This window comes from Tamandua tetradactyla, chromosome 5 (assembly GCF_023851605.1).
Source record: "Tamandua tetradactyla isolate mTamTet1 chromosome 5, mTamTet1.pri, whole genome shotgun sequence".
Taxonomy (NCBI): domain Eukaryota; kingdom Metazoa; phylum Chordata; class Mammalia; order Pilosa; family Myrmecophagidae; genus Tamandua; species Tamandua tetradactyla.
In genome coordinates, this window is record NC_135331.1 from 193,594,723 (window position 1) to 193,610,909 (window position 16,187).

General features: G+C 46.2%; 1 non-coding gene across 1 annotated transcript; it reads left to right on the forward strand.

Annotated features, from left to right (window-relative positions):
- The first annotated feature begins 8,123 nt into the window (after positions 1–8,123).
- TRNAA-AGC (transfer RNA alanine (anticodon AGC)) lies at positions 8,124–8,195 on the forward strand. Its single transcript has one exon. It is a non-coding gene; the product is annotated as a tRNA-Ala (tRNA).
- Positions 8,196–16,187: the final 7,992 nt, after the last annotated feature.

Genomic DNA, 16,187 nt, shown 5'->3' on the forward strand with positions numbered 1-16,187 from the left:
TAAATTCTTTACAATTGCTCCCTGGAACAGATGCAAATCACATCTGCTCAAAAAAATGTATTGCCTAGAATTCAGTCCCACAGCCACACCCCACCCCAAGGGAGGGTCAGATTTGTAGTCTACTGTGTGGATGGAAAAGATTCATAACAAGACTTTTCATTACAAAAGTTCGAAGCACAAGGGACAGTCTTTTTTACCTCTCTTCTATCCATATCTACGGACTACACATTCAGTGTGCAAACAGGAGAGAAAATGTACCTGAAGCATCCTATAGGTCAACAAAGATGCTGAGGCTTGGGGCCTGTTTGCATAGGAAACGAATTTAGCACATCATCTCTTTATCGAAGGGAAGGCCCTAGGGGCTGCTTACTGATGCTAGAGATGCAGGGAGATTTGTTAATGCCCTCTTAGCCAGGACTCAACCCTACTCAAACCCAGAGGGAAATGGGGTTGAGAAGGAAAAAGAGGGTGGCTTTTCTCACCAACTTCTCACTAGAAGAAATGACTATCAACTAATACAGTGTGACAAAGCAGCAACTAAGGGTAGTCAATGCAAGGTTTGTTGAGTTCCTAACCTACATTTTGTATCATTGTCATCTAACATATGGATGGCCCCTGGTGTGTGTCATGATATTGAGAAATAACGCACAGTTGCAGTCAGATAATCAAATTTATACCAGAACTCTACTCCATTATTAGGTTTATAGCAATTTGTTTTTATTAGAGAATTTGTAGGTTGACAGGAAAATCATGCATAAAATACAGAGTTTCCATCTAACACCCTATGGTTACTGTTACTTATAACACCCTATTATTAACACCTTGCATTAGTGTGGTGCACTTGGTACAATTTGTGAAAGAATATTTTAAAAATTGTATAATTATCTACGGTCCATTAGCCCACTTTTTGCACCGTGCAGTGCCCAGGCCTGGACTCAGCTCATGCAGCGCAGGGGCTGGTACTGCTGCGAAACCGCAAACCCCGTGGGACACAGGAGCAGACATGGATTTATTGGGACTTGGGAGAAGTTCTGGTCTGGAAGGACAGCATCCTGCTGAAGGGACGGACGAGGGCTCAAAGGGCAATATCTATGTGATTTTAGGACCCAGACTTTCCTAGAGTGCGAGGGCCTCGGGCCTCGACGACTATCATTAGAGGGCCTTTGCCGCGAACAGCGCGGCTCAACATAGGGGCTGAAGGGAGGCGATGGGGAACTGAGAAAGAAGGACAAGAGACAAAGATGTAGTTAAAGCTTCGAAGAGGTGGGACTCTGAGCTTGGATGGAGACTCAAAGACCCCGAGAGGTTCAGCAGTGTTTATTTTATAGGGCTGTGAGGTAAAGAAAGTAACAAAAGTATAACTAAAGAAAGGGAAGGAGGAAGCTGGGACCACAAAGTTGCATGTTTCCCAAGGCCTCCTTCCACCCCAGACTCAAGCAGCTTTGCAACACTTTATTCTTTTCAGGACATCAGGTGCCTTTTCCCACAGAGACAGCTTTGCTATATTTCTGCAAGGAGCATGTGGCCTCTGACTCATTGTTGCCCCACCGGACTTAAGCCCCTATGGTTCTGAGGTTAAAGACTCAGGCGCACTCCACACCATGCAGCCCAGCTGGACGCTTCCCTCCCGGCAGCTGCTTGCCTTCTGGCCTCCGGCCCATCCCCTGGCCCTGTCCGTTGGCTCCCAACTCCCCGCCCTGGCCCCAGCCCTGGCCCCCGGCCCCCGGCCCCTGGCAGAGTGGCCCTGGTACACAGGCTGGGGCCCGGCACATCCGCCCATGTGTCCGGCAGTGGCCTGAGGGACTGGCCGCCCAGCACTTGCCCTGCACATGGGAGGCGCTCAGAGGGCAGGGACTGCTGATGGTAAGACCTGCAGTGCAAGGCCTGGAAGTGGGAGGAAACTGTTCCCTAGGGAAGACTGCCACAGACAAGAAGCCAGGGCAGAGAGGGCCAGCGAGGCCCCCGGGCGTGCCCTGGAGCAGCTCTCAGACACCCGCTGTATGGACCGGGCGCTAGCACACGTCCATCTGCAAAGACTGGGGAATGTGGTTTCTTCCCTTCCTTCTTTTCTTTTTTAACTCACTGAATATAAACTGTTTCGGTTTTCTAAAGCTGACAAAATGCAATATACCAGTTATGGGTTGGCTTTTAACAATGGGGATGTGCTGGCTTGAAAGGGTTTATGTACGCTAAAAAAGCCATGTTTTAATCCTAATCAATCTTGTGGGGGCAACTGTTTATTTAATCTCTATTCAGCACTATAGGTTGGAAACTTGATTAGATCATGTCCACAGAGATGTGACTCGCGAAATCGTGGGTATGAACCTTGGATTCGAGGGAGATGTGACTCCACCCATTCCAGGTGCGCCTTGATCAGTTTCCTGGAATCCTTTAAAAGAGGAAACATTTTGGAGAGAGAGAGACTCTCAAGAGAGGCTACACAGCCAGAGACCCTTGGAGAGGAAGAAGGAAAACGCCCCTGGGGGAGCTTCATGAAACAAGATGCCTGGAGAGAAAGCTAGCAGATGTTGCTGTGTTCGCCATGTGCCTTTCCAGCTGAGAGAGAAACTCTGAACGTCATCAGTCTTTCTTGAGTGATGGTAACCTCTTGTTGCTGCCTTAATTTGGACATTTTTATGGACTTGCTTTAATTGGGACATTTTCACAGCCTTAGAACTGCAAACTTGCAATTTAATAAATTCCCCTTTTAAAAAGCCATTACAGTTCTGGTATATCACATTCCAGCAACTAGCAAACTAGAACAGTGTGTCAATAAAAATATTTTTTTAAAAAGTCCAGATTTCAACAAACATTTAGCACAACATTTAAAGAAACGGAAAATGATGGCAAAGAAGATGATTAAAGCATTGGAAACCCTCCATGGGTGGCTAGACCTGGGACATCTCAGACAAAGATGTTTTTATTATGGGCCCCATTATGCTAAGAGAGCTAAGAGAAGAATGCACAAACAACTAAAGGAAATCAAGGAAACAATAGACGAACTCAAAAAATACCAATAGAGGTGAAAATTATGAAAAGGAATCAAAGAAAGGTGAAGATCACAGGAACAGAAATTTAAAATTCCCTAAAGGGGTTCCACAGCAGACTGGAGTTGGCAGGAGAAAAACTCACAGAACTTGAAGATAAGATAGGGGGTTTGGAGCTAGTACCCCAGAAATACATGTTCTTAAACTTTATCTGTTCCTAAGGGTGTGCACACATTCTAAATATGACCTTTTGATGAGGTCACTTCACTTGAAGTATGGCCAGTCCCATCAGGATGGATCTTACTGTTATTGGTGATGTCTTTTACAAGAAAAATGAAATTCAGAGAGAGAGAGAGAGATGCAAGAGAGAACCCCGAAGAGAAGGGAGAGCCCAGGAGAGGCCACCACGGGCAATGCCCAGTGACAGGGGCACCCAGGACAAGGACTGCTGGCTGCCAGCCCCAGAACAACAGCCTTTGGGGAGAAAATTTCACTTTGATGATGCCTCGATTTGAACTTCTGCTACACTCAAAACCATGAGCCAATAAATTCCCATTGTTAAAGCCAGTCCATCACAAGGGGTTTTCTTGAGCAGCCTCGTGAACTAAAACATAAGACAATGGACGTCATCCAGTCTGAAGACCAGAAAGAAGAAAGAGAGACAAAAAATGAACAGCTGAGGAACCTTGGGACAGCATCAAGTGTGCCAACATACGCACGGTGGGAGTCCCGGGAGGAGGAGAAGCGAGAAAGCGGCAGAGGATATTAAAAAAAAATAGTGGCTGAAAGCTTCTCACATTTAACGACAGACATGAATAAGACACCCAATGAACTCCAAGCAGGGTAAACCCAAATCCATGCCAACGCATATTACAATCACACTATCAAATGCCAAAGATAAAGCGAGAATTCTGAAGGTCACAAGAACTTGCCACGTGCAAGAACTTGTAACTCAATAGCATTAAGTTCTGATTTCTTACCTGAAACTATAGGGACAAGAAGGCAGGGGGATGAAACATGTAAACTTCTAAAAGCAAAATCTGCCAATCAAGACTTTTTTTAATCTGGCAAAAATATCTTTCAAAAATGAGGAGTGATTAAGACATTCCCAAATACACAAAAGCTGAGGGAGTACATCACTGTGAGGCCAACCTTACAAGGTGCTAAGGAAGTTCTCCAGGTTAAAGGAAAGGACACTAGACAGTAGGTCTAAAACACATCAATAAACAAAGATTTCTCGTGAGGTAATGACGTGGATATATATAAATGCCAGAACCAGTGAATTTTTGATTTGTAATTCCATTTTTTACTTCCTATAGGATCTAAAAGGCAAACTCATAAAATGAAATGACAAATCAATGGTTTTTTGATTCATAATGTATGAACATGTAATTTGCGATAAGAACCACATAGAGGTGGGGGGATGGCAGAATATCGTTTGTGTGTACTAAAGTGGAGCTTGTATCAAAGCAAATGAGATTGTTGTAAGCTTAAGATGTTAAATTTAGGCCCCATGGTAACTATCAAGAAAATATCGGAGCATATGCTAGTCAGAGATAGAAACTGGAGCCCCAGTCGCCAGGGCTGGGGGGCAGGCGGACTAGGGAGTGAATGTATAATGGGTCTAGGGTTTCTGTGTGGGGAGATGGGAAATAAGGTGGTGAGGGCACCGCAGTATTGTGAGTGTGATGACTGTCCCTGAATGGCATGCTTGGATGTGGCTGAAGTGGGAAAGTTTATGTTGTATATACATAACCACAACAGAAAAAAAAAAAAAAGAGCAACTAAAGAGACAAGGACACGGAAATGGAATACACGAGCCTGGATGGGATTTAGGAAGGAAGGAGAAAAGGCTCAAAGGGACATTATTAGGACATAAGAAAATAATGAAATTGATTTATATCGATGTTAAATGGCTTGACCTTGATAACTGCACTTGAGGTGGTTGAATAAGCCAGTATCCTTTTCTTAGGAAATGTACCCGGCAGTACTGAGTGTCCAGGGAGCATGATGCATACAACCCACACTCCGGTGTTCAGAAAACGGATTATAAGTAGACAGCTGGGTGGACAGACAGATAGAATGATACAACCATTGTGGCAGAAAGTTCAAATTGGTGGATCAGGGCATCTGAGGAGGGTGGGGGCATTGCGTGGGGTTTGCAGTATTTTTTCTATAACTGTCCTGAAAGTCTGAACATGTTTCAAAATACAAAGTTAAGAAGAAAAAGAGCTTATGCATGAAGATGCCTCTGCAATCTTAAGAACGTGATATTAACTCACTCACATCCACATTGCCTTCCCAACACCCCACCCTCTTCTAAAGCAGCACCCTCTCCGCTTTCCTCTTCCAAGGACCCAGATGTGTAAGACTATACATTTCATACGTCTTGGAATTTTCTCAATATATTGGGCATCTGTGTTCTCTGCCCTAAGCCAAATGTTTAAATCCTCAGGAGACGTCTAAACTGAAGCCTCCATTCCGCGGTCCGCACACAGAGGCCTGCATACCTTTGGTTGTGACACCTGCCTAGGGCTCTTCCCTGGTGAGAACTGCCACTTCTCTGTTCCCCACTGGCTGTCCTATCAGCCTCAGGACCCTTCTCTGGCCAGCTTCTGAAAAGTCTGAGAGCACCAGGCCTCTAACAGTCATACAGGAGTCCGCGGTGTCCCTGGGTACGTGGAAAACAGACACAGCAAGGCGGGGAGACTGGAAAATAACACTGACTACGGCCCTGTTAGAAGGCAGTGGTATTTCTCTGGGTCTCCTAAGGAAGTCTCAGGGCTTCCTGGTCTGAATCCCAGGCAGGAGACGAAAACTCGAGGCATGTTCGTTCCTTTCTTTGCCATGGTTTTCACTGGTGGGTTTTCAATCCCAAATGCCAAAAGTCACTTTCCAATTCTCACTCTACCCTTCTCCACAAGGCACTCTCTTCCACAGACACAGAAAACCTCTTGATGGGAGTTCTCTGCGGTTTCAGGCCCCACGGTGGCCGTGTTCAGGAGCGTGTCCATGAGGCCGTTCGCAAAGCTTCGTGGACACTCGTCCCTGACCGGACTTAGCTGCACTGCCTTCTGGAGCCTGCCCCGCTGTGTGCCAATAAAAACAAACACAGAAACACGCAGAAACGTTGCTCCTTCCCCTCCGCCGAGCTTAGCGCAGGTAGCACCCCCCCCCCACATTCGGAGTGTACCCCTTCTTTCTGATCCCCCCACCATCAGGCCCCTGAGCCCACGTCGCTGCCCCTTCCCAGTCGTCTCACGTGGTTCCCTCCTCCGCACCCTAAGCCCTGCAAGGGCCTCTCCCCAGAAGTGGGACACAGACCTCGGTCCACGATGAACAAAATGGGGAACGAAGACTGCTCCGCCTGCACGGCAGATCCCGCTTTCGTACGCACGGTCCCCCTCCAGAGTCCTTCCGAGCCAACCCAAAGCTGCGAGCAGCGCCTGCGCGGGCCGGAGGATCCTCGGTAACCACAGGCGGGATGCGGACCCCGGCCCTGGGAGGGAAAGCCCCTCCACGCCTTGGAGCCGCTTGCGCCGCTGCGACACTTGTGAGGCGCGCGCAGTCGTCCGGGGCCGGTGCCTTCTCTTCTTTTCTTGGGTTTCCCGGGGCTGAAACCCAGCACAGCACCGGAGTCCGGCGGCTTCCGTGGCCACCTAGGGTTCAGGCGTGGCGCCGCGCCCGCGGGGTGGCTGGGACCCGGCCGCAGGGCGCGGCTCGTCGGCGCTCTCCCAGCTAAGGGACCTCCGGCCCCCGCCCCCGCGCCGCCTCCGAGCCGGAGGTCAGAAGCCCTGGGATGCGGTTCCCAATGGGGGGTTCCAGCGGGGCCTCGGGGTGATTCTGGGGCGCCTCAAGTTTGAGAACCCCCGGGCCAGAAGGACGGGCGCCCCCCACTTGGAGAGGGGGCCTTCTTCCTCGAGGACGCGGGAGGGCGGCGAGGCCCAGCGTCTGTGGGGCCCCGGCCGGTCTCCCACCGCTCCTTCGTCTGCTGCTCCCCAGTCCCCTCCCCGCTCTGCCCTCTCCCGAGTTAACTTTCCCTGGTCCATTCCCGCTTCCCGTCCCACACTTTCAGGCCCAGAGGTCCCCCGACCTCTGGCTGATGACGATTCAACTGGGGGAGGCTTTAAAAAACCAAAATTCCGGGCCCGCTCCCAGGGGTTCTGGAAGCGCCCCGGCTTCGCGCGGGGTCCCGGAATCCGTATTTTTATTAAGCTCCGCAAGGGATTCCGCAGTTTGGGCCCTCCTGCAATGTGGTCCCCAAATCGCTTATAGGAAGGACAGCCACGCGCCTCGGCTCGCTGGGCTGGAGGGTCGCCTGGGCGCCTCGCGCCGACACCTGCCGGGTCCGTCCGCCCGCGCCGGCTCTCCCGCAGGGGCCACGAATTAACGCTCCGCACACAATCCGCCTCCCGGCAAACGACCGCGCGGCTCGTGCCCGCCCCGCGCCCCTCCGGCCCCGCGGCCCCCCGACTCCTCCGCCCCCGCCGCGCGCTCCCGGCCCCTCCGCCTCCGCGGTCCCCGCCCCTCCGACCCCGCGGCGCGACCCCGGCCCCTCCGCCCCTTCCGGCTCCGCGGCGCGACCCCGGCCCCTCCGCCCCGTCCGCGCGCCTCCGGCCCCTCCGGCCCTGCCCCGCGCCCCTCCGCCCCTGCCCCGCGCCCCTCCGGCCCTGCCCCACGCCCCTCCAGCCCCGCGGTCCCCGCCCCTCCGACCCCGCGGCGCGCCCCCGGCACCTCCGGCCCCGCCCCGCGCCCCTCCGCCCCTGCCCCACGCCCTTCCGGCTCCGCAGCGCGACCCCGGCCCCTCCGCCCCCGCCGCGCGACCCCGGCCCCCGCCCCGCGCTCTCCGCAGTGAACTAGACCCTCGCGGCGGCATCGGTGTTCTCTTCTCTGCACCCCCCGCGTGGCTCGCGCGGCTTTCGGGAACATTCCCGAGGCCGTGGTCTCTCCCGGCCCCTCCCCGCGCGGACGATCGCGGAACTGGGCCTCGCGGCCTCGCGCTCCCTCTCCAGCGTAGCAGCGAGGCAGGGCCAACGTAGAAGGTTCAGAAATTGTTCCAGAAGGTGCCGTCTGCGCAGCCGCCACAGAGAACGGTGCCGACATTCATGGACATAGTTGTGGGGAGCGCTTCGGCGAGGGGGTGTAGCTCAGTGGTAGAGCGCGTGCTTAGCATGCACGAGGCCCCGGGTTCAATCCCCGGCACCTCCACTTTGCCTTCGGTTTTTGAAATCATTTTGTATGTGCAGAAATCCAAATATAGAACCTCAACATACCGCACACCCCGACCCTCGCGTCCATCTGCTTTTCCTCAAGTCGGATCATCATGTCCACCTGCTTTGAACATTATGCCACGTTTGCTGTGTCGTCCTATGTGTCCATCCGCCATCAACCATCTACTTATATGTTTAGTGTTTCTAAACATTTGAGAACAGGATGTACATTTTGTGCTCCTGAACACTTAATACTTCCATGTGTATTTCCTAAGAACAAAGATATTCACCCACTAACCACCTTTTACTGTGGTTATCAAGGTCAAGCTCTTTAGCATTGGTGTAAAGTTTCAGTCTATCTTTCTTTTCTTTCTTATTTTTTTTCATATGCTCCAATAATAAATATTCTTTCCGGCATTTTCTACTCCAATATTAGATCCAGTCCAGATTCATGTATTGCATTGAATGTTCATTGTCTCTTTAATTTTTCTCCTTCTTTCAATTGTGGAAATACACATGCAACATAAAATCCCTCACCTCAACTGCTCCTAAGCATATGATTCAGGAAGATTATCTGCACTCACAGCATGCTGCTGTCATCACCCGCCATCTGTTACCAGAACTTTCCCATCACCCCAAACAGAAACACTACACCCATTATGCATTGCCTCCCCATTTCCAGCCCCCAACCCTAAATAATTTGTATTTTACTTTTGTCTGTAAAATTTGCATATTATAGTTATTTCATACGAGTGGGGTCATATCATATCTGTCCCTTAGTGTCTTATTTCACTTAGCATCATGGTTTCAAGGCCCATCCATGCTGTAACGTGTATCAGAACTTCATCCCCTTAATGAGTGAAAAATAGATATCACTTATACTCACGTGCCAAGTAATCATCCAAAATGTACGAACAATCAATGGTTCACAATATCATCATATAGCTGTGCATTTATCATCATGATCGACTTTTTTTCTTTTTTGTGAAAAGTAACATATATACAGAAAGCAATCAATTTCAGAGCACATTGCAACAATTACTTATAGAACAGATTTCAGAGTTTGGTTTGAATTCCACAATTTTTTTTCCCCTTCTAGTTGCTCTAAGGTACTGGAGACTAAAAGAAATATCAATATAATGATTCAGCACTGATACTCATTTTTTAACCCCAACCTTCTCTGTATAACTCCACCATCACCTGTGATCTGTCTCCCACGCTTTAGGGGTGTTTGGGCTATGCCCATTCTAACTATTTCATATTGGAAGGGGCTGTTGATCATATGGGATAGGGTGATGGAACTAGCTGATGTTCTGGAAGGGCTGGCCCCTCTGGTTTTCAGGACTTATCTTGTCCAGGGACCCATCTGGAGGTTGTAGGTTTTGGAGAGTTACCCTAGTGCATGGGACCTTTGTAGAATCTTATATAATGCCCCAGGTATTCTTTAAGATTGGCAGGAATGGTTTTGGTTGGGGGTTGGCAAATTATGATAGGTAGCAATGTCTAACTGAAGCTTGCATAAGAGTAACCTCCAGAGTAGCCTCTTGACTCTATTTGAACTCTCTCAGCTACTGATACTTAATAACACTTCTTTTCCCTCTTTTGGTCAAGATGGAATTGTTGAGCCCATGATGCTAGGGCCAGATTCATCCTTGGAAGTCATCGCCCACACCGCCAGGGACGTTCACCCCTGGATGTCATGTCCCACGTAGGGGGAAGGCCAATGATTTCACTTGCAGAGTTGGGCTTAGAGAGAGAGAGAGAGAGGCCACATCTGAGCAACAACAGAGGTCCTCCAGAGGTAACTCTTAGGCATGCTTATGGGTAGTCTAAGCTTCTCCACTGCCTACATAAACTTCACAAGAGCAAGACTCAAGATCAAGGCTTGGCCTATTGATTTGGGTGTCCCTAATGTTTGACACAGTATCAGGGGGTTCCCTGGTGGTAAAGTTTAATAGTTCCATATTTTTTTCCCCATCTTTCAAGGGACTTTGCCAATACTTTTTGATACCTGTGTAGTATACTCTGGGATTTATCTAGATGTTACATTAAACTATACAGGATTAAAGGCCCTCATTCTTATTCTGGGCTTCCTGTATTTGGATTGTTTAAAGAAGCAATCCAGACATATTGAGACAGATTATGTACTGCAGAAAATTTGGGTTCTGGAGGAAATAAAACTTTCTTCCTTTGGTCTCAAAGAGTAGGTGAAGTTATAAAGTACAGACAATGTCTTCCTTATCCCTGTATTTGGAATTACCTTAATCCCAGCCTGATAAACTTCATTCTTATCTCTAGATAGAGCTTCATTCCTTTTTATGACTGAATGGTCATACATTCCATTGTATGTATAGAGCACATTTTGATACAATGATGGACACTTGTGTTGTTTCTACCTTTTGTCTTACTGTGAATAATGCAGCTGTGAACATTGGTGGAAAAATATCTGTTTGAGTCCCTGCTTTCAATTCTTTGGAGTATATACCTAGAAATGGGATTGCTGGGTCATATGGGGGCTCTATCATAAAGTTTCTGAAGAACAACCAAACATTTTCCGCAGCAGCTATATCATTTTACATTCCCACCGACAATGAATGAGTATTCCCTATCTCTCCATTTCCTCTCCTCATTTGTAATTTTTGTTTTTTTTTAATTGTGGTATTCTAGTGGATGTGAAATGGTATCTCATTGTGGTTTTAATTTGCATTTCCCTGATCACTTATGATGTTGAGCATTGTTTCATGTGCTTATTGGCCATTTGTATATCTTCTTTGCAGAAGAAGATATTTATATTCCTTGCCTATTTTTAATTTGGGTTGCTTGACTTTTTGTTGAGTTGTAGGTATTTCTTTTTTTTTTAATTTTTTATTAATTAAAAAAATTACAAGAAACAAACATTCCCAACACATACACTCAGCAATTCACAATATCATCACATAGTTGCATATTCATCATCATGATCATTTCCCAGAACATTAGCATCAATTCAGAAAAAGAAATAAAAAGAAATATATAACAGAAAAATATAACAAACAGAAAAAAAAATTTTACATGCCATACCCCTTACTGATCCCTTTCATTGATCACTAGCATTTCAAACTAAATCTATTTTAACATTTGTTCCCCCTATTATTTATTTTTATTCCATATGTTCCTCTCATCTGTTGACAAGGTAGATAAAAGGAGCATCAGACACAAGGTTTTCGCAATCACACAGTCACATTGTGAAAGCTATATCATTATACAATCATCATCAGGAAACATGACTACTGGAACACAGCTCTACATATTCAGGCAGTTCCCTCCAGCCTCTCCATTACATCTTGGATAACAAGGTGATATCTACTGTTCTAGTTTGCTAGCTGCCAGAATGCAACACACCAGAGACGGATTGGCTTTTAATAAAAGGGGATTTATTTTGTTGGTTCTTCAGAGGAAAGGCAGCTAACTTTCCACTAAGGTTCTCTCTTACGTGGAAGGCACAGGATGGTCTCTGCTGGTCTTCTCTCCAGGCCCCTGGGTTCCAACAACTTTCCCCGGGGTGACTTCTTTCTGCATCTCCAAAGGCCTGGGCTGAGCTGCAAGTGCTGAGATGAGGAATGCTGAGCTGCTTAGCTGTGCTATGTTGCTATCTCTCATTTAAGCACCAGCCAATTAAGTCAAATGTCACTCATTGCAGCAGACACGCCTCCTAGCCAATTGCAGATGTAATTAGCAACAGATGAGGTTCACATACCATTGGCTTATGTCCGCAGCAACAGAACTATATACTCACCTGGCCAAGCTGACAACTAAATCTAACTAACACATCTACTTAATGCATAAGAATAACCTCCAGGATAACCTCTCAACTCTGTTTGGAATCTCTCAGCAATTGACAGTCTCATTTCACTCTTCCCCCTTTTGGTCAAGAAGGTTTTCTCAATCCTTTGATGCTGGGTCTCAGCTCATTCTACAGTTTTTCTCAATCCCTTGTTGCTGAATCTCAGCTCATTCTGGGATTTCCGTCCCACGCTGCCAGGAAGATCCACACCCCTGGCAGTCATGTCCCATGTAGACAGGGGGAGGGTGGTGAATCTGCTTGCTGTGTTGGCTGGAGAGAGAGGCCACATCTGAGCAACAAAAGAGGTTCTTTTGGGGGTGACTCTTAGGCTTAATTTTAAGTGGGCTTGACCTATCCCCTGTGGGGTTAAGTTTCATATGAACAAACCCCAAGACTGGGGGCTCAGCCTATAGCTTTGGTTGTCCACACTGCTTGTGAGAATATCAAGAATTCAACTTGGGGAAGTTGAGTTTTCCCCCGTTCTCGCCATTCCCCGAAGGGGGCTTTGCAAATACTTTTCCACTTACTGATCAAATCACTCTGGGATTCATGAGGGCATCACCTGGACAAACCAACAAAATCTCATGTCCTATACAAAGTCCATGTACTTAAGGTGTTCAATCAACTATCTACATAGGTTGTATTAGGAGATGCACTAGTCAAAGTATAGATTTGTACCAAATAAACATTTTTTGCTTTAGTCTCACACATTAGTTGAAATTTTAAAATATTAAGTACCATCTATTTTCAGCACACTGCAGTAATGATGTTCTTTTGTTCTTCCTCATGCAAAAACATTTTTTAAATTTGTACATTAGGTCACTATCATTATACACTCTAGGCATTCCTAGATTATACCATCTCAATCTTTATCGTCTATCTTTCTTTGTGATTTCATTTATGCCCCAGCCCTCCTCCATCATTCTCATTTGCAGCTTCATTCAGTGTTTTAACATAATTGTATTACAGTTCGGTAATATTGTGCTGTCCATTTCTGAGTTTTTATATTCAGTCCTGTTGCACAGTCTGTATCCCTTCAGCTTCAATTACCCAATATCTTCCCCTATTTCTATCTCCTGATGGTCTCTGTTACCAAGGAAATATTCCAAGATTATTCACTAATGTCAGTTCATATCAGTGAGACCATACAGTATTTGTCCTTTTGTTTCTGGCTAATCACACTCAGTATAATGTCCTTAAGGTCCATTCATGTTGTTACATACTTCATAACTTTATTCTGTCTTACAGCTGCATAATATTCCATCTTATGTAAATGTCACAGTTTGTTTAGCCAACTGTCTGTTGATGGACATTTTGGCTGTTTCCATCTCTTGGTAATTGTTAATAATGCTGCTATAAACATTGGTGTGTAAATGTCCATTTGTGTCCTTGGCCTCATGTCCTTTGAGTAGAGATAGCATATAGATAGGTCCTGCTTTTTAATCCATTCTGCCAGACTATGTCTTTTGATTGGAGAGTTTAATCCATTAACATTCATTGTTATTACTGCATGGGTAGTACTTTCTTCTACTATTTTGCCTTCTGGATTTTATGTCATATCTAATTTTCCTTCTTTTTACCTTTACTCATAGTCTTCCTTTCTACACTCTTCTCCATACCTCTCTCTTCTGTCTTCATATCTGTCTCTAGTGTCCCCTTCAGTATTTCTTGCAGAGCTGGTCTCTTGGTCACAAATTCTCTCAGTGATTTTTTGTCTGAAAATGTTTTAATTACCTTCTCATTTTTTAAGGACAATTTTGCTGCATATAGAATTCTTGGTTGGCAGTTTTTCTGTTTTAATAATTTATAAATATTATCCCACTGTCTTCTCGCCTCCATGGTTTCTGCTGAGAGATCTGCGCATAGTCTTATTGGGCTTCCCTTGTATGTGATGGATTGCTTTTCTCTTGCTGCTTTCAAGATCCTCTCTTTCTCTTTGACCTCTGACATTCTGATTATTAAATGTCTTGGAGTATGTCTATTTGGATCTATTCTCTTTGGGGTACGTTGCACTTCTTGGATCTGTAATTTTAAGTCTTTCATAAGAGTTGGGAAATTTTCAGTGATAATTTCCTCCATTAGTTTTTCTCCTCCTTTTCCCTTCTCTTCTCCTTTTGGGACACCCACAACACATATATTCATATGCTTCATATTGTCTTTCAATTCTCTGAGCCCCTGCTCATGTTTTTCCATTTTTTTTCCCTATAGTTTCTGTCTCTTGTCGGATTTCAGATGTTCCATCCTCCAGTTCAGAAATCCTATATTCTGTCTCTCGAAATCTACCATTGTAGGTTTCCATTGTTTTTTTCATCTCTTCTACTGTGTCTTTCATTCCCATAAGTTCTGTGATTGTTTTTTCAGACTTTCAGTTTCTTCTTTTTGTTCTTTCCTTGCCTTCTTTATATCCTCCCTCAATTCATTGATTTGGTTTTTGATGAGGTTTTCCGTGTCTGTTCATACATTCTGAATTAATTGTTTCAGCTCCTGTATGTCATTTGAATTGTTGGCTTGTTCCTTTGACTGGGCCATATCTTCAATTTTCCTAGTGTGATTTATTATTTTTTGCTGGCGTCTAGGCATTTAATTACCTTAATTAGTTTATTCTGGAGATTGCTTTCACTTCTTTTATTCTTTTATTGGTTTTCTTGCTGGATGAATTTGTTGTCTATTTGTTCTTTGACATTCTGTTCAGCTTTATCTGGACCTGTAGCTTAAGTTTTGTTTAACAGAGTAGAATTTTTCAGTTCTTGTTTTCTTATTTCTTGCCCTGCTTGTGTGGTGCCTTTCCCTCACACACACTTAGGAGGGTCTACTTAGATATTATATACCCCAGCCAGATTTTCCCAGATCAAACTGGCCTCCTATCAGGAGGAAAGAGTCACCTGCATGGATTTTCCCTGAGGGTGAGACCCAGCATTTTGAAAGACTTTCCTGTGAAGTCTCTGGGCTCTGTTTTTCTTATCCTGCCCAGTATGTGGCGCTTGTCTGACTGCAGGCCCCACCAGCATAAGATGATGCGGTACCTTTAACTTTGGTAGACTCTCCCTGCTGGGGGCGTGGTGGAGACAGAGGAGAGGTTGTAGGCTGGTTTTAATGGCTTAAAATTACCAAGCCCTGGTGTCTGAATTCCTTGATGGAGGGATTCCCCCTGGCTGGGGCTTCACCCCTCCCCTGGGGAAGGCACAAGCTCCAGATAAGCCCCCAAAAGATCTCACTTCTGCCTGTGCCTGGGGCAGTTGCAGCCTGAAAATCCTGCCACTGTATCCAGAGGCAGTCAAGCCTTTGTAGATACATAGCGACAAAAACCTCTGTTTCCTTCTTTTTTTTCCCCCCCTTTTTCTGTCAGTCCTGCCCCCTTGGCACCGGGGCAAAAATGAGCAACCTCTGCTTTGATCAGGTACACCTAAGCTGGGGGCCTATTTTTAGTAGTCAGAATTTGTTAATTAGTTCCACAATTGGCGTTTGATTGTGCCCAGTCACTGCTGCTGGTAAAGTCCTTTCCTTTCCCCTCTGGGAAGCTGCCTGTGGGGGAGGGGCGCTGGCCGCCACAGCTTTGGGAACTCACGGTTCTGGGGGGGCTCACAGCCGGTCCAGCTGGTCCAGACTGGGGTACGCTGTGTGTCCGGTCACTATCGTGGCTCCAGGAGCTGTTCTGTGCTGTTTCTGGTTATTTAGTAGTTGTTCTGGAGGATGAACTAAAATGCACACATTGTTAAGCTGCCATCTTGACCCAGAACGGTATTTCTTTTAAGAATATATCCTGGACATTAAACTCTTATCAGATTCCTGGATATTTAAACTCTTATCAGAAACGTAATTTCCAAATATTTTCTCCCATTCTGTAGGATGTTTCATTTTCTTGATAATGTCCTTTGATGCACAAAAGTTTTAAATTTTGATGAGGTTCTATTTATCTACTTTTTTTTTCCATTGCTTGTGCTTTGGGTGTAAGGTCTGGGAAACCACCTCCTATCACTGGATCTTGAGGGTCTTTCCTACATTTTCTTGTAGCAGTTTTAAGGTGCTGCCTCTTATATTAGGCCTTGGATCCGTTTGTGTAGGGAGTGAGCAGGGGTCTATTTTGCTTTGAATGTTGTATTTCTACTCCAAGACCTTGGCATGCCCAGAGTAGCTGCCGGAACAGGTGGAAAATGAGATGAAAAAACT